The following is a 17,268-nucleotide window of genomic DNA, read 5'->3' as shown; positions in this document are numbered from 1 at the left end:
CAGGATGGAACCGGTAGATACTGCTGAGCCAAGGGTTGGATCTTGAGATACAGGATCATGTGGATGATTAGTGCATGTCTCAGTAGGACTACGGCTGGGTGGCCCTGATTTTGGATCTCATAAGAACATGGTGGTTGGACCGGGTGCGAGACTGGTAGTCTCATGGAATCAGCTAGGGTATTTATTAATCAGTCGAGTAAAGGATGACGAAAGTCATGGTACATTTTGCAAATGTCGATTCGAGGATCTCTGGATAGGAGTAGAGTAACAATTCGGATTTGGATAGGGGCCTGAATCGGAATTTGTGCAGGATTTTGTTTCAGTGAGATGGGATGCAGGGCATCTATATGCTAAGGGCATCGAGGGCAGAATTTTAGGGTGATGAACGAGTTGGTTTGATGGTAGTTTAAGCCATTGTGATGTGTCTCGGGTGGCTCTATCCGTAATGGAGCCACAACATGTCGGGATTAGGAAACGGTAGGTCGAAGGAGACCGGGTATGATATAAGACTACAGTTATTATGGTGGTATTCACCTTTTTGTGTCGGATTCAGTGGTGATAGGTTCTCAGCCTATCATGATCGGATGGATCAAACGGATTAAAGGAGATATGGCAGTTATGGTTAGACAAGGTATCCTTTGGAGGTCGCAAGGGACTACCACGTGTGTTTTTGGCTCAACAATCGGGTAGATGTCCGGTGTTCCGGACAGTTGGCAGACAGGTTGGGACCAGGGAGGTCCCCGGTTGTCGTTCGGGAAAGCAGCCATGTGGCAGCAAGAGGAGTAGGAACGACTTCAATGATTTGGCGTATGTGTGTGGAATTGTTGGTTATTCGGTAGTCGCAGTTGATCGGTGATTTTGTTCTTTAGGAAGCCTCAAGGTATTACGAGTGGGAAGTATTCTATCTTGACTGGTTTCTTGTGAAATTAGGAAGACAGACCATCTCGAGACCTCAGATTTTAGATGGAGCAAATGTGACCAGGTTGCAAGGAATTCGTTCATCTCAAGGTTCTAGAACCCTATGAGGATTGATTTCAGTTGCCTTGGGTAGGCTACGGTATTCACGGGTTTGTGGCGGTGTTGCTCAGGTTGTCTGGTATGTCGGGGATGGTGATGCATGATTACGAGGACGAAATCTAATTTAAGTGGGGAGAGTTGTAACGCTCTATTCCGAATTGACTCCTAGTCTCAGGTTGTGGCTCGAAGGTCGGTCATTGTATGGATTATGGCTCTTGGGAAGGTAATATCTAGGCCTAACTGGGTGCGGGTGATGTATTAGAAGTGATCCGGGTGTTCGGCTCGTGTTCTGGAACCCTAGGGGTATTTCGGTAAAGTGGCAGTTCGGGCTTTTGTGGAAAATGGATTTTGTTCGGAAGGTCTTAAGAAAGGTTTTAATTGTTAGAAGTGTAGGTCTTCTCATCACCTTTCCGTGGATATAAGGATCATCGGAATCGGGCTTATAACGAAGAAGTTATGGCCTTCGGAAGTTTCGTGGTTTTCAGGCTTAGCCGAGTACACGGGGCGTACACAAAGTGTACGCGGGGAGTACTAGCGAAGAAGGTTGTACGCTGGGCGTACCTTGGAGTACGCTGGGCGTATTGACCAGGAGGGTCGCGAATGTTCCCCGGAGTACGTTGGGCGTACCATATGTACGTTGGGCGTACTCCATTCAGATCAGAACCCTATTTTAGGGTCTTGGACCCTATTTAAACGCCTTATCTCATCACCTAACCCTAATATCTTTTCAGCTTCCACCCCTGTAAACCATAGAAATCTTCATATATCATCCATGGTGGCATTTTGAGCTTATGGAGTCCATTTTTTGGGGTGTTTGATCCATTTTCAAGAAGAAGGAGTTTGATACAAAGATGGGAATCAAGAGGGAGCTTATGGATCTGGCTTTTAGGACTCATTCTGAGCTTGATGAAGGTATAAAGCTTTGAACTTGATCATTCATCTCTTAGATCTACCATTTTTGGGTTTTAGTTCCTTTTTGGTCCCAAGGATGAAGCTTTATGGTTCGAATTTGATTCTTAGACTTAGGGTTGCCACCCTTGATGCTATTTGAATCCCTAAGACAGAAAGTTGCCATCTTGAAGGTCTTAATGGGTTCATGCATGTGTTAGGGTCACTTTTATGGAAGTATAATTCCATTTTTGGAGTTTGGGTCTGTTTGGGGCATGCAAAGTCACCAAGTTAGTGACTTTATAGGTTTAGACGTTAAGTATAGCTCAGATCTGTGTTTTGGACTTGTTGGATTAAGTATTAAGCACTTAATGGATTTTGTGCATGAGTTGTTTGTACGCTGGGCGTACTATGTAGTACGTTGCCCGTACAACCCATTTGCCCAGTACGGTAAGCGTCCAGAAGAGGTACGATGGGCGTACGCTCTCAGGAGGATTTGGGCCTTAGTGGACTTCGGACCTTTGGGCCCTAATGGTTTTGGGCTTGGATTTGCTCATTGTTAGGCCTGAATGTATCTTTGGGCCGATATTAGTATAGTTGGGCTTATTGGGCCTCGTGGCCCCATATAGATATGGACTTCACATTTGTGGGCCTCGGTTTGGGCCAATTCTTAGATTAGGTTGTTGTGGGCCTTCGTGGGCCAATTGGGGTCAGGATTATTGACTAAGGAGAATATTAGGCTTTAGTATAAGGTCCATTAGAAAGATCCGGGCCCAATTTGGAAAATTGGGCCATTGATGGTTTTATGGACATTATAATGATGGGTTTTTGTTTTGGGTTTGGTCCTTAGTTTTGAATCATATTGGGCCAGGTGTAAAATGGTCATTTTACCCCATGCACAGATTAAGGATTATGGCATGGGACCCAATTGCTAATTGGGTATGTTGATTGGTAGTGACAGCTCGGGAAGCTGGCGGGGCAGCAGCTAAGGAATTCATGCAGGAAGCTTCTGCCGTGCGAGGTGAGTCTTCTCACCATACCAATGGGTCTAAGGCACCAAGGTCGGCCCATTTTATGCTATGTGGTACACTAGCTGTAGTTGAGATATGTGGTATGATATTTAGCTTTATGCTAAGTGGTATGCTAGTGATTATATGATATGTGTTATGCTAGTTGTCTTTGTGATACTTGCATGGAAGACCCCGAAGGGAGCCCGTGGCATTGGATGTAAGACCATGTGGGGTAGCCCATGGCATTCCTAGGTAAAGACCATGTGGGGTAGCCCATAGCATTGGATGTAAGACCATGTGGGGTAGCCCTTGACATTCCTAGGTAAAGACCATGTGGGGTAGCCCATGGCATCCTTACAGGTTTATGTATGCATGGCTTTTGTGATATACGTAGCTTTATAGCTAATATGGTATGTGTTATGTGGATTGTGTGTGGGGTATGCTCTGGTGGACTCACTAAGCTTCGTGCTTATGGTTTACAGTTTTGGTTTCAGGTATCATCGATTTGGAAATGAAGAGCTCGGATTGATTGCAGTGCACACACCTATGATTTCCGCAATGAATGATTTTGGGATGGAATCTGATAAATGTTTTACTTAATGATGATTTGAAATGTTTGAAATAAATGGTATCAATGTTTTAGCTATATTAAAAATGAAATTTTTACCCTTGATTTTTGGGTCGTTACATCAAGTAACCTCTCCAACAAACAGTCCTTGTTTACTTAGAACTGACATGCCCTTCTCACTCATGTGTCCCAACCTATGGTGCCACAACTTTTTCTTGTCATCACGTTGCTCCAAGGATTGTAATATAGCCACTGTTCCCCTAAATATGTCTTCTAGGTGATAATTCCCCCCAAGAGTCATCTTTCCCTTCATTATCACAAGAGTGTGTTTGGAGACTTTAAAGCATACCTCATCCCTTTCTTAGTCAAAGTGCCAAGAGAAATTAGATTCTTCCAAAATTTAAGAACGTACCAGTAATCAAACTTTTTGACCATGTCATCGTTCATCTTGATCTATACATTGTCACTATCCTTAATACTGCTTACTAAATCATCATCCATCTTGACTGTGCCATTCCATTTTTTGAAGGAGTCGAACCATTCATGATTGTACATAATTTGATAGGATGCTTCAGAATTAATGATCCAAGCATTTTTAGAACTAGTTGTACATACATTCGGTACTTCGCCACGTCTCCTTCATCAAAACTCTCATGAACCACAGCAACAATGTTATTGCAACTTGATTCACTCTTGGACGTTCCATTCTTCAAATGTGGACAGTTTCGGTTGAAGTTCCTTTTCTCGTTGAAGTGATAACATTTTGAATCAAATGATCCGACTTTGATTTTGAACGTGACCTCCATATGTTTCCCCCTTTCCTCTCTTTTGTCCTTCCTCTCCCTGTGAACAACCCGGAACTAGAAACTTCTTCTCCAACTGAAACTTTTCTTTCCAGTTCCTTAGACATTACAGAATCATTTACATCATTCATAGTGATAGTTGTTATATCATATAGCATGGTATCAACGAAATTATCATATGAGTTCGGAAGAGAACATAAGAGAATGGGCGCCTGATCTTCATCTTCAATCTTCACATCAACCCCTTCCAAGATGATGCAATTGAAGTTATCATGATGTTCTTTTACTTGGGTACTTTTCTACATTCTAAGAGTGTACAAACGTTGTTTCCGATACAACCTGTTCGTCACAGAGTTGTTCTGGTACTTTTCACAAAGTTTCTTCCAGAGACCATAAGTAGTTGTTTAATACACGACCTCCCTCAGTACTTCATCTCTCAAACTAAACAGGATGTCACTATGTGACTTCATCAGAATGTCCACCTTCTTTTCAGCCATCATGTCATTTGGAAGTTTCGCCTCTCCTTCCAATGACGCTGCACATCCTTTTTGAACCAGAAGATCCCTCATCTTCACTTTCCACAAAATGAAGTCATTTCTTTCATTGAATTTCTCCAAATCAAACTTGTGAGTAGACATCTTCAATCATAGGAACACAAATCACAGCTCGAATACCACTTGTTAGGAAGTAAAGCATAAAAACAAGCAAAACCAAAAGCATATAAGACATAGTATTTACATAGTTCGGTCAAGGAGACTTACGTCCATGGGCAGGAGGGGAGTATTCTTTATTTATGATCTATCAAACAGAGGTTAAGAGTATAATTCAATAGATATTCACCTATCACTCTAGAATACAAGACACATTCAAATGACTAGCAGACATCCTTATTTATAGTGAAGGGATAAGACCTAAAACCCTAATGGGACAAGCCCATTGGCCCATAGGCCCATGAATGGTGTAAACATATCATACCAATCACAATCCTCCATGCGGAAACTTACGGAACATTCCTCCTTGATTTACATTGCATGAGCATCAACAACAAACATGATGGAATATCATGATCCATTGTGGCTCATCATGATCCAAGAGTGGCACATCAAGATCACCATGGATCATCAACCATCATGGTGGAACATCAAGTATTAATCCTTGAGCATCCTCAACTTCTAAGCATCCTTGAACAATATTGAGAATCATAGAGGACTTCACAACATAAGTGGCTCATCAGGGATACCATGGCTCATCAAGGAATATGTAATGCCCGTGTTTCTAGGCTAGGCATTAATATTGACATGATAGTCTAGGTTAACCTTTGTGACTCATTTTGGAGAAATGAAAAGGAATTATGTGAATATTATGTGTTTTATGTGTTTTATGCTTAATTATTAGGGTTTAATTAATTAAGACTAAAAATGAGCGTCGAAAATAAATATTAGATAAAGCCGATATTTATTAATAAAGTTGTAGTGGTCGTGACAAGGATTACGGATATATAAAGAATGCCGAAATCCGAGTTATAACGAAGAAGTTATGACCTGTCGAAGTTTCGCGACAAACCGGCACGGTGCCGAATGTCGTAAAAAGTGAGTTTTTGATAAACTACTTTTTAGCCTTAGTGATCTAAACGAAACTCGTAGTGTTCGTTAAACCGAGAGTAGGTATAAAAAGAACGCCCAAATCTGACTTCGTATGAGGAAGTTATGATTTTTCGAAGTTTCACATTAGTAGTAGACAGCTAAAAACTCGAATTTTAGATCGAGTGATTTTTAGCCAACACGACCTAAACGAGAATCGAAGGTCTCGTAAATAGTAGCACAACGGTAAACAGACAGACGAAAACGAACGTCGGATGAAGAAGTTATGAATTTTTAACGGATTTCCTATCTCGGTCTGTTAAAAATAATAATATAAAAAAATTAAATTCAAAATTAGCCGACGAAGTCTAAACGAAAGTTGTAGAACGTAATTTTACCTACGCGTGCATATAAAGAACGTCAAAAACGGAGCTCGTATGCGAAAGTTATGGATTTTAGAAGTTTTTGCACAAAAATCAAGAAATTTCGCATAGGTGGCTTCGGCCACGTCACCCTTGCCCAAAACGTGCCACGTGTTCGAACTGCTGACTCATCCGAAGCTGGCTCTGCCGCGTGTCGTATACCTGTCGCTGTCTCATTGGATCGAAGCCGAAGCCAATCCCCATCCGACGCGCCTCGCTTCTGACCCATCCGAGCTTCGCACTAGGCGCCACGAACCCACCCTACCTCGGACTAGACCTCGGTCCAATCAGGAGGTGACACCGGACCCTCGAACGTGCGAGGCATGTGCTGCAAGCCTTCGGATCTTCTGATGCGTGGAGGCTTCTCAACCCTTGGATAAGCAGCCTTGGCCCCTATTAATAGGATGGTGCGAGACCTCCCGGGGGTATTTTGAAAACTTGTCGCTTTTTGCCCCTAAACCCATATTTCTTTCATTTTATCATCCCCCAAAGCCCCGGTATCGATTATAACCCCCAGAATACGCCACGAAGTGCCCGAGAAGCCCAAAAAATTTATCTTTTCGGTTTTGAAGCCCGGCCTTTCGCAGAGCCTGGTTTCTCAATAAAACTCCCGGTTTTATTAGAAACGAACGTTTTAGGAAACGAATTGGTGCCCGATTATCATCAAATCAAGTGAGTGTATAGTCACTTTCATCTTACACATAGATATGAAGTATTTTATATAAAATACGTGATATGTGTATATATGTTGTTTGTTTATTTGAGATGGATGTTGAATGAATGTTTTATACATGTTTAAAATGATTTAAAATGTATATATATTTTATCTTCAAATATGTTGGGTAAAACATGGGTAGATAAAGTATGAGGGATAAAAGTACAGTATAGATGTACGTTGGTAGCTATGAATTTAGTACAGTATAGATGTACGTTGGTAGCTATGTATTTAGTACGTTGGAAGCTATGAGACGTAGTGCCTATTGTATAAACCCTGGCGACTATGAGACGTAGTGCCTATTGTATAAACCCTGGCGACTATGAGACGTAGTGCCTATTGTCTAAACCTTGGCGACTATGAGACGTAGTGCCTATTGTATAAACCCTGGCGACTATGAGACGTAGTGCCCATTGTATAAACCTTGGCGACTATGAGACGTAGTGCCTATTGTATAAACCCTAGAAACTATGTGACGTAGTGCCTGTTATATGAACCTTGGTAGCAATGGACTTTGGATAAATTCCTTAGGTCAATCCTAAGGAATGATTGGATGAAGGATCGTCGATTCTTGATCGACGTTTGTTAGTGCTTGTAGTATAAACCTTGGGCAGCGATGGACTTCGTGTCTATTCCTTAAGATGAATCCTTAGGAATGAGTGAGATTTGATTCTTAGGGTAAATCCATAAGAAATAAATAAGATAATGGGGATTGGGTAATTGGGTTGATTGTTTGATGTTTAAGCGTAATAAATTATTTATTGTGGGTTGAAAACCCTATATGCTCACCACGCTCCCAAGCCTGACCCACTCAGTTTGTTTGTATCACAGGTATCGATACGAAGTTACTTTACACTGAGAGATTAAAAGAGATGTAGATCACTAGTGTAAGTGAGTGTAAGTTCTGTTTATGCTTATGTTTCTGTATTGACGATGACATCCCAATGGTTTAAGTGAATAAAATACATTTCTTCAGAAATGATTTGATAATATAATTATCATGTTTTTATGGGAGCAAATTCCGCAACACCTTTTAAAAGGATTACTTTGATTTTATTTTAAAAAGCATAAACGAAATCGGTCTTTTCTGGCCGGGAAATTAGGGGATGTCACAGTTGGTATCAGAGCATTAGTTTAAGCGAACTAAGAAATTGTAGAATTTCTAGACTTAAACTTAGAATGTCAAGTGATGATTGTGAGATGAGTGTCTACCATATTTTAGACACGAGCACTAGTTTATTTTAGGAAAGATGCCTAAAATGTTTTTATATGCTAAATGCTATATGTTTGCCATATATGCCATTATTTGTTCAGATCTATGGTCTGTTGCCGACCGGATCTGGAAACCTTATGTGTGTAGGATTCTAAGCGTACGATTACGATATTAGAACTAACATGTAAACGTTGCGGAGTGATAAGGGAATTTAAATACCTATCGAGGGTAAATACCTAAATTCGCCTTATTCGGTATATAGATTGTAATGGCAAGAACCCGTAGTGGAGTTGCAAATGCAAACGGAAACAGGGATCAACAGCCTCAACCTCAAGTAGTTGAGCAAGTACCTGTTGTAGGAGCTGCACCTGAGCCAATGACGATGGCTGGGGTACAAGCAATGATGCAGATGATGTTAGATCGCCAAATGGAGGAGACCGGGCGATTACTACAACAGAATAGGGAAGAAACTACGATACCTGTTGAACAGCCCATATTGAATGAAGGGCAATCAGTAGGAGGGAACTACAGTGGGACTCTTGGTCAAGCCAACCGACCGATAGTTAGACAAAACAACCAGGATGGAGGAGTTGATGGACGCGGGTGCAAATACAAAGATTTCATGGCATCTAAACCACCGTGTCTATCTGGGAGTCCGACACCGGTGGAAGTCATGAATTGGATCTCTGAAATGGGGACGATGTTTGAAAGCTGTGAGTGCAGCAACAAACAAAAACCGCACTTGCAATTCCTCTGTTGAAATCTGGTGTGTTGAGCTGGTGGAAGTTACTAGCTGATTCGATTCCCAAGGGGGAAGCTAGCAAGATTTCGTGGGAAGAGTTCGTGGTGCAACTGAAAATGCAATACTGCTCTGAGCAGGATCTTCTAGAAATCAACAATGAGTTCCAGAATCTGAAGAAGGGAAGAATGAGCGTCATCGAGTACGCTACTAGTTTTATAGAAAAGATGAAGCTTATTCCCTATCTAATTCCAACTGAACTCTCCAAGGTCAACAAGTTTGCCCACGGTTTACCAGCGGACTTTGGTCTGATAGTCAAACAACCAACCACTCTGAAAGCCGCCATCTGGTCTGCTAAGAATGTCGAGACTCAGATAAGAGAGAAAGGTTTGGAGAGAGCTGAAGTTGGAGAGAAAAGGAAGCATGAGGGATCTTCAAAGATCATCAAAGAAAGCAAATTCTCAAAATTTGGAGGAATAGATGAAGCTAAGTGGTGTGAGAAGTGTAAAAAGAAACACTTCGGGAAGTGTAGCGAGGAGATGACTTGCTACAAATGTGGGAAGACAGGGCATTACGCCAACAAATGTGCATCTAACAAAAAGGTGTGCTACGAATGTAACGAAGAAGGGCATATTTCTAGAGACTGCCCAAAGAAAAACACACCGCCAAAACCAAAGGCATTCCAAATGATCCTTAATGAAGCAGATGGAAATATAAGGGATCAGGAGTAAGGACCTTATATTCCCAAAACTAAGACATAAAGTAGTAATGCAGTTAATAACTCGTGGTGTAGCCTATTAGAGGCGTAGTATAGGGTAAACTTGAACCTCTGTGTAATTATTTCAAGAAATAATATAAACCATGGTTTTGTCATCTAATGAATTGAATGACTATGTGAAATTCTTGTATGGTAACTTGGAGAACTGCGAGACAATACTTGGGACGAGTATGAGTAGGTGTGAATGGTAGTAGAGGCCTATACTACCGGAAGCACAGGACTCGTACTTGGATCAAGGAAAGTCACAAGGTTACCAAGAAGCTAGAAATTGATTCCGTTATTGTTCGAGTACTTCATTACCTTCGTTTCGGTAATGACTAAGAAGATGATTGTTATTCCGACCCTAGAGGTCATATCAAATTGAGTCCGACTACGATGAGTTTGTTACGTGGTTCAGAGAACCAAGTTCGATGTAGTAGTTGACTTAAGCCGAATTTAAGTAAAGGATGTTAGCAGCTCAAGATCGTCAAAAGAGCTATGCTGACAAGAAAAGACAACCGATATCATTCAAAATTGGAGATTCGGTTTTACTTAAAGTCTCGCCATGGAAGGGACTTATAAGATTTGGTAGAAGGGGAAAGTTGAGTCCATGATTTATTGGACCATTTAAAGTTCTTAATAGGATCGGGAATCAAGCTTACAAGCTAGAATTACCGGAAGAACTGGAGGGTATTCATAACACCTTTTATGTGTGTTATTTGAGGAAGTCCACCGGAGATGTGCCCGACATAATTCTCATTTCTGAATTAAGGTTGCATGAAAACAAGAGGTTAATTGAAAAACCTGAGGCAATCGTTGACCGTAAGACTAAGAAGTTGTGACGCCAGATGGTCGATTTAGTGCTTGTGCATTGGAAACATACGAATGGGCCAAATCTCACCTGGGGAAAAACGGAGAGTGACATGATGAGTCGCTACCCGTATTTGTTTCCTGATGTGTGATTCCGGAACGGAATCATTCTAAGGGGGAGAGAATTGTAATGCCCGTGTTTCTAGGCTAGGCATTAATATTGACATGATAGTCTAGGTTAACCTTTGTGACTCATTTTGGAGAAATGAAAAGGAATTATGTGAATATTATGTGTTTTATGTGTTTTATGCTTAATTATTAGGGTTTAATTAATTAAGACTAAAAATGAGCGTCGAAAATAAATATTAGATAAAGCCGATATTTATTAATAAAGTTGTAGTGGTCGTGACAAGGATTACGGATATATAAAGGAATTATGTGAATTTTATGTGTTTTATGCTTAATTATTAGGGTTTAATTAATTAAGACTAAAAATGAGCGTCGAAAATAAATATTAGATAAAGCCGATATTTATTAATAAAGTTGTAGTGGTCGTGACAAGGATTACGGATATATAAAGAATGCCGAAATCCGAGTTATAACGAAGAAGTTATGACTTGTCGAATTTCGCGTCAAACCGGCACGGTGCCGAATGTCGTAAAAAGTGAGTTTTTGATAAACTACTTTTTAGCCTTAGTGATCTAAACGAAACTCGTAGTGTTCGTTAAACCGAGAGTAGGTATAAAAAGAACGCCCAAATCTGACTTCGTATGAGGAAGTTATGATTTTTCGAAGTTTCACATTAGGAGTAGACAGCTAAAAACTCGAATTTTAGATCGAGTGATTTTTAGCCGACACGACCTAAACGAGAATCGAAGGTCTCGTAAATAGTAGCACAACGGTAAAAAGACAGACGAAAACGAACGTCGGATGAAGAAGTTATGAATTTTTAACGGATTTCCTATCCCGGCCTGTTAAAAATAATAATATAAAAAACTTAAATTCAAAATTAGCCGACGAAGTCTAAACGAAAGTTGTAGAGCGTAATTTTATCTACGCGTGCATATAAAGAACGTCAAAAACGGAGCTCGTATGCGAAAGTTATGGATTTTAGAAGTTTTTGCACAAAAATCGAGAAATTTCGCATAGGTGGCTTCGGCCACGTCACCCTCGCCCAAAACGTGCCACGTGTACGAACTGTTGACTCATCCGAAGCTGGCTCCGCCGCATGTTGTATACCTGTCGCTGTCTCATTGGACCGAAGCCGAAGCCAATCCCCATCCGACGCGCCTCGCTTCTGACCCATCCGAGCTTCGCAGCAGGCGTCACGAACCCACCCTACCTCGGACTAGACCTCGGTCCAATCAGGAGGTGACACCGGACCCTCGCACGTGCGAGGCATGTGCTGCGAGCCTTCGGATCTTCTGACGAGTGGAGGCTTCTCAGCTCTTGGATCAGCAGCCTCGACCCCTATAAATAGGAGGGTGCGAGACCTCCCGGGGGTATTTTGAAAACTTGTCACTTTTAGCCCCTAAACCCATATTTCTTTCATTTTATCATCCCCCAAAGCCCCGGTATCGATCATAACCCCCAGAATACGCCACGAAGTGCCCGAGAAGCCCATAAAATTTATCTTTTCGGTTTTGAAGCCCGACCTTTCGCAGAGCCCGGTTGCTCAATAAAACTCCCGGTTTTATTAGAAACGAACGTTTTAGGAAACGAATTGGTGCCCGATTATCATCAAATCAAGTGAGTGTATAGTCACTTTCATCTTACACATAGATATGAAGTATTTTATATAAAATACGTGATATGTGTATATATGTTGTTTGTTTATTTGAGATGGATGTTGAATGAATGTTTTATACATGTTTAAAATGATTTAAGATGTATATATATTTTATCTTCAAATATGTTGGGTAAAACATGGGTAGATAAAGTATGAGGGATAAAAGTACAGTATAGATGTACGTTGGTAGCTATGAATTTAGTACAGTATAGATGTACGTTGGTAGCTATGTATTTAGTACGTTGGAAGCTATGAGACGTAGTGCCTATTGTATAAACCCTGGCGACTATGAGACGTAGTGCCTATTGTATAAACCCTGGCGACTATGAGACGTAGTGTCTATTGTCTAAACCTTGGCGACTATGAGACGTAGTGCCTATTGTATAAACCCTGGCGACTATGAGACGTAGTGCCCATTGTATAAACCTTGGCGACTATGAGACGTAGTGCCTATTGTATAAACCCTGGAAACTATGTGACGTAGTGCATGTTATATGAACCTTGGTAGCAATGGACTTTGGATAAATTCCTTAGTTCAATCCTGAGGAATGATTGGATGAAGGATCGTCGATTCTTGATCGACGTTTGTTAGTGCTTGTAGTATAAACCTTGGGCAGCGATGGACTTCGTGTCTATTCCTTAGGATGAATCCTTAGGAATGAGTGAGATTTGATTCTTAGGGTAAATCCTTAAGAAATAAATAAGATAATGGGGATTGGGTAATTGGGTTGATTGTTTGATGTTTAAGCATAATAAATTATTTATTGTGGGTTGAAAACCCTATATGCTCACCACGCTCCCAAGCCTGACCCACTCAGTTTGTTTGTATCACAGGTATCGATACGAAGTTACTTTACACTGAGAGATTAAAAGAGATGTAGATCACTAGTGTAAGTGAGTGTAAGTTCTGTTTATGCTTATGTTTCTGTATTGACGATGACATCCCAATGGTTTAAGTGAATAAAATACATTTCTTCAGAAATGATTTGATAATATAATTATCATGTTTTTATGGGATCAAATTCCGCAACACCTTTTAAAAGGATTACTTTGATTTTATTTTAAAAAGCATAAACGAAATCGGTCTTTTCTGGCCGAGAAATTAGGGGATGTCACAGAATACATGTGGCACACCTTGCACCAAGATGGGGCATCTAGCATGATGGTGACGTATATTGTGCAAGGAATGGTGCACCTTCTCCAAGGGTGGCGTATCTTCCTCCAAGATGGTGCACCTTCCTCCATGTTGGAACTCCTTCGTCACAAATGGTTCACCTTCCTTCAATGTAGTGAATCTTGCTTCTTAATGGCAAATCCAACATCACAAATGGCACAAATTTATGTAGAGTGGCGCATGTGGCTTTACAATGGCACACCTTGGCTCCATAGTGGTGCGTCCATGCTTACGATGGAGCATCATGATCATGAATGGTGTATCATTGCACCAAGGTGTTCCATTCTACTCCAATGTGCTCCACACATCTTCCAGGTGCTTCATACCCCCTTTCTAGAAGATATGTTCCTTTCTCACTTTATCCGTTCCTTTTTCAGATGATCCATTCCCTTCTCAAATAATTCGTTCCTTTGTCACATGCTCCATGAATCTCAAGTTCTCCATTGAGTTCCTAGTGCTCCATTAAACTCAAATGCTCCATGTGAATGCTCCAAATTCTCAAGTCACATTTAACAACGCTAGATCTTGGGCCTTGGGCCTTATTTAAAGAATGTGATGGAAAGGGTTCGTCCACCCTCAACCTCCATCACCCTTCCAAGTCAATAGAACAAACCCTAATCTCTTATTTTTCATTTTTGAGCTCATTTTGGTTTTCTTGGTGGCCTTTGAAGGAAGAATAAGAGCATTGTGGTGAAAGGAACATCTTGGCGAGCTCAAGTAATCCCTTTGTTACTTGTAGAACTTAGGATCTAAGCTCGTTTGGTCAATTTGGTGGAGTTTGAATGTTTTATTTGTAACGTCTGTGTTTCTAGGCTAAGCATTAATGATGATGTAATAGTCTAGGTTAACCATTGTAACTCGTTTCGAAGTAATGAAGATGAATTACTTGAATATTATGTGAATTATGTGCTTTTGTGTGCTTATTACTTGTTTATAATAATATAATAAATAAAGGATAAAAATAAGCGTAAAAAACATAAAATGTTATATAAACCCGATATCTACAAAGAAATTTTTAGTGGTCGTGACAAGGATTCCGTAGATATAAAGAACGCCAAAATCCGAGTTATAACGAAGAAATTATGGCCTGTCGAAGTTTCGCGACAGAACCGATACGACATTGCGTGACGTGAATAGTGAATTTACGATAGAGGAATTTTTAGCCTTCGTGATCTACACGAAAGCCATAGTGTTCGTTAAACCGAGAGCGTGCATAAAAAGAACGTCCAAATCTGACTTCGTATGAGGAAGTTATGATTTTTCTAAGTTTCGGATCGGCAATACACAGCCCGAAGTTCGAATATTAGATCGAGCGGTTTTTAGCCGACACAACCTAAACGAGAATTGAAGGACTCGTTAATAGTAGTTCAACGATAAAAAGACAGTCCAAAACGGAGTCCGTATGTAGAAGTTATGAATTCTACACGGTCGTTTAGCAGTGTAATCTTCTCATACCATTAAATTTAAAATCGGTTGAGAATTAGACGACGAAGTCTAAACGAAAGTCGTAGAGTACGGTCCCGCCTACGTGTGCATATAAAGAACGTCAAAAACGGAGCTCGTATACGAAAGTTATGAATTTTAGAAGTCGGAGTGGGAAATCTCGAAGCTGGGTGCGAGGGGTACGCCCAGCGTACCTTCGGACACCCTGCGTACCGAAGTACCCCCCGCGTACGAAGTAGGTACACCCCGCGTATTGAATTTTTCCTCGGTCCACAACGAACCACGTCGCCCCACCGAGATCTCGACACGTGTTGTACAATCCGAGCAGTACGCCCCGCGTACAGCTTCGGTACACCCAGCGTACTTCCGAGGCAGCGCCTATAAAAGGAGGCCGAGGGTAGCCTCATTCTTCACTCCTTTCAACCCCTCTTTCTCTCACTACACACTCTCTCTCTCTCTAAACACTCCCCAACCCCCCTAAACCCTAGGAAAACCCCCTAGCCCCCGAAGGAAGCCTCGGAGAGCCCAGAGTCTCTAAGAAAAAGAGTTTTTCGGTTTGAAACTCTGCCCGTGCAGAGCCCGGTTTTCAAGCAAACTTCCCGGTTTCGTCAAAGAACATTGTTTTAAGAAGCGAAGTGTTGTCCGAATCACTCCATATCAGGTGAGTGTATAGTCACTTTCATCTTACACATAGATATGATTTATTTTATATAAATTACGTGCAATGTGTATATATATTATCTGTTTACTTGATATGTATGTTGGATGAAAGATCTGAACCCCTTTCCTTTCAGATCTGAACCTTTTTCCTTCAGATCTAAAATTTTCTTTTAGATCTAAGCTTTTTCTTCAGATCTAAACTATATATGTATTTTATACTTTGAGAACTGTGATGGATGAAAGATCCGAACTTCTTTCTTTTCAGATCTGAACTTTTTCTTCAGATCTAGATTGTATATGTATTTTATGCTTTGAAAGTTATGTTGGATGAAAGATGTAAGCTTTATTTTTCAGATATGGACTATCTATGTATTTTATAATATGTTGGGTAGAACACGTGTAGATGAATTAGATGTTGTGTGATAAATGATGAGAGGCCTCGATGTTTACGATGTTTAAGATGATCCAGTCATCTAGCGGAGTATAGATGACGACCACAGACTTTTCTAGGCAGTCCACTGGAAAGCTAGCAGGCTCGCAACATGTAGGTGTTTTTGAAGGTGTACTCCAACCCCCCATGGTTGCCTTATGTGACATGTATGGCTGAGGAATCCCCTTAGCAGTAGTGTCCATCCCGATGAAATTCCTTAGGATAGGTCCCTTATAATAGATGCTTTAGGGACGTAAAGTGAGGATAACGGGAACGAGTAATCAGGTTAGTGACTTGATGAAAATAAATAATGAAATTATTATTGTGGGTTGAAAAATCTATATGATCACCAGGCTCCCCAGCCTGACTCACTCAGTTTCTTGTATTACAGGTAGTGGCAAAAGCATAGTTGGATGATCTGACGAGGGATTAAGGATTTATAGGCCAATATAAAATAAATAGAACGTTGTAAGGCCTAAATTGTTTTGAGGCCAATTTTGTTTTGTGGCCTACGATGTTTTTTTATGCTTTTGATCTGTATCGATGATTGACATCTCGAGTTTTTGTAATGTAATGAAAATACATTTATTTAAGAAATGCTTTGATAAATTTTTATCATATTTTGTTTTGGGAACAAATTCCGCAACACTTTTCTAAAGATTTTACTCTGATTTTTATTAAAAAGCATAAACGAAATCGGTCTTTTATGGCCGTAAAAATGGGGATGCCACAGTTGGTATCAGAGCATTAGTTTAAGCGAACTAGGAATTTGTAGGATTTCTAGAATTAAACTTAGAATGCTAAGCGATGATCGTGAGATGAGTGTCTTCCATATTTTAGACATGAGCACTAGTTTATTTTAGGAAAGATGCCTAAAATCTTTTTATGTGCTAAATGCTTTATGTTTGCCTTGTATGCTATTATTTGTTCGGATCTATGGTTTGTTGTCGACCGGATCTGGAAACCTTATGTGTTCAGGATTTTAAGCGTTTGATTACGATATTAGAACTAGCATGTAACGTTTTGGAGTAATAAGGAGAATTTATACATCTATCGTAAATAAAGATCTAAATTCACCTAATTTGGTGTATAGATAGAAATTGCAAGAACCCGAAGTGGAGCTGGAAATGCAAATGGAAACAGGAATCAGCGACCTCAGCCCTAAGTGATTGTGCAGGTGCTGATAGTAGAAGCTACACCCGAGCCAGTCACAATGGCTGGAGTACAAGCCATGATTCGGGCTATGATGG

The sequence above is a fragment of the Lactuca virosa genome, chromosome 4, assembly GCF_052849685.1.
Source record: "Lactuca virosa cultivar CGN04683 chromosome 4, Lactuca_virosa_CGN04683_v6, whole genome shotgun sequence".
NCBI classification, from domain to species: domain Eukaryota; kingdom Viridiplantae; phylum Streptophyta; class Magnoliopsida; order Asterales; family Asteraceae; genus Lactuca; species Lactuca virosa.
The sequence above is the reverse complement of the archived record's forward strand: the minus strand, read 5'-3'. Positions refer to the sequence as shown.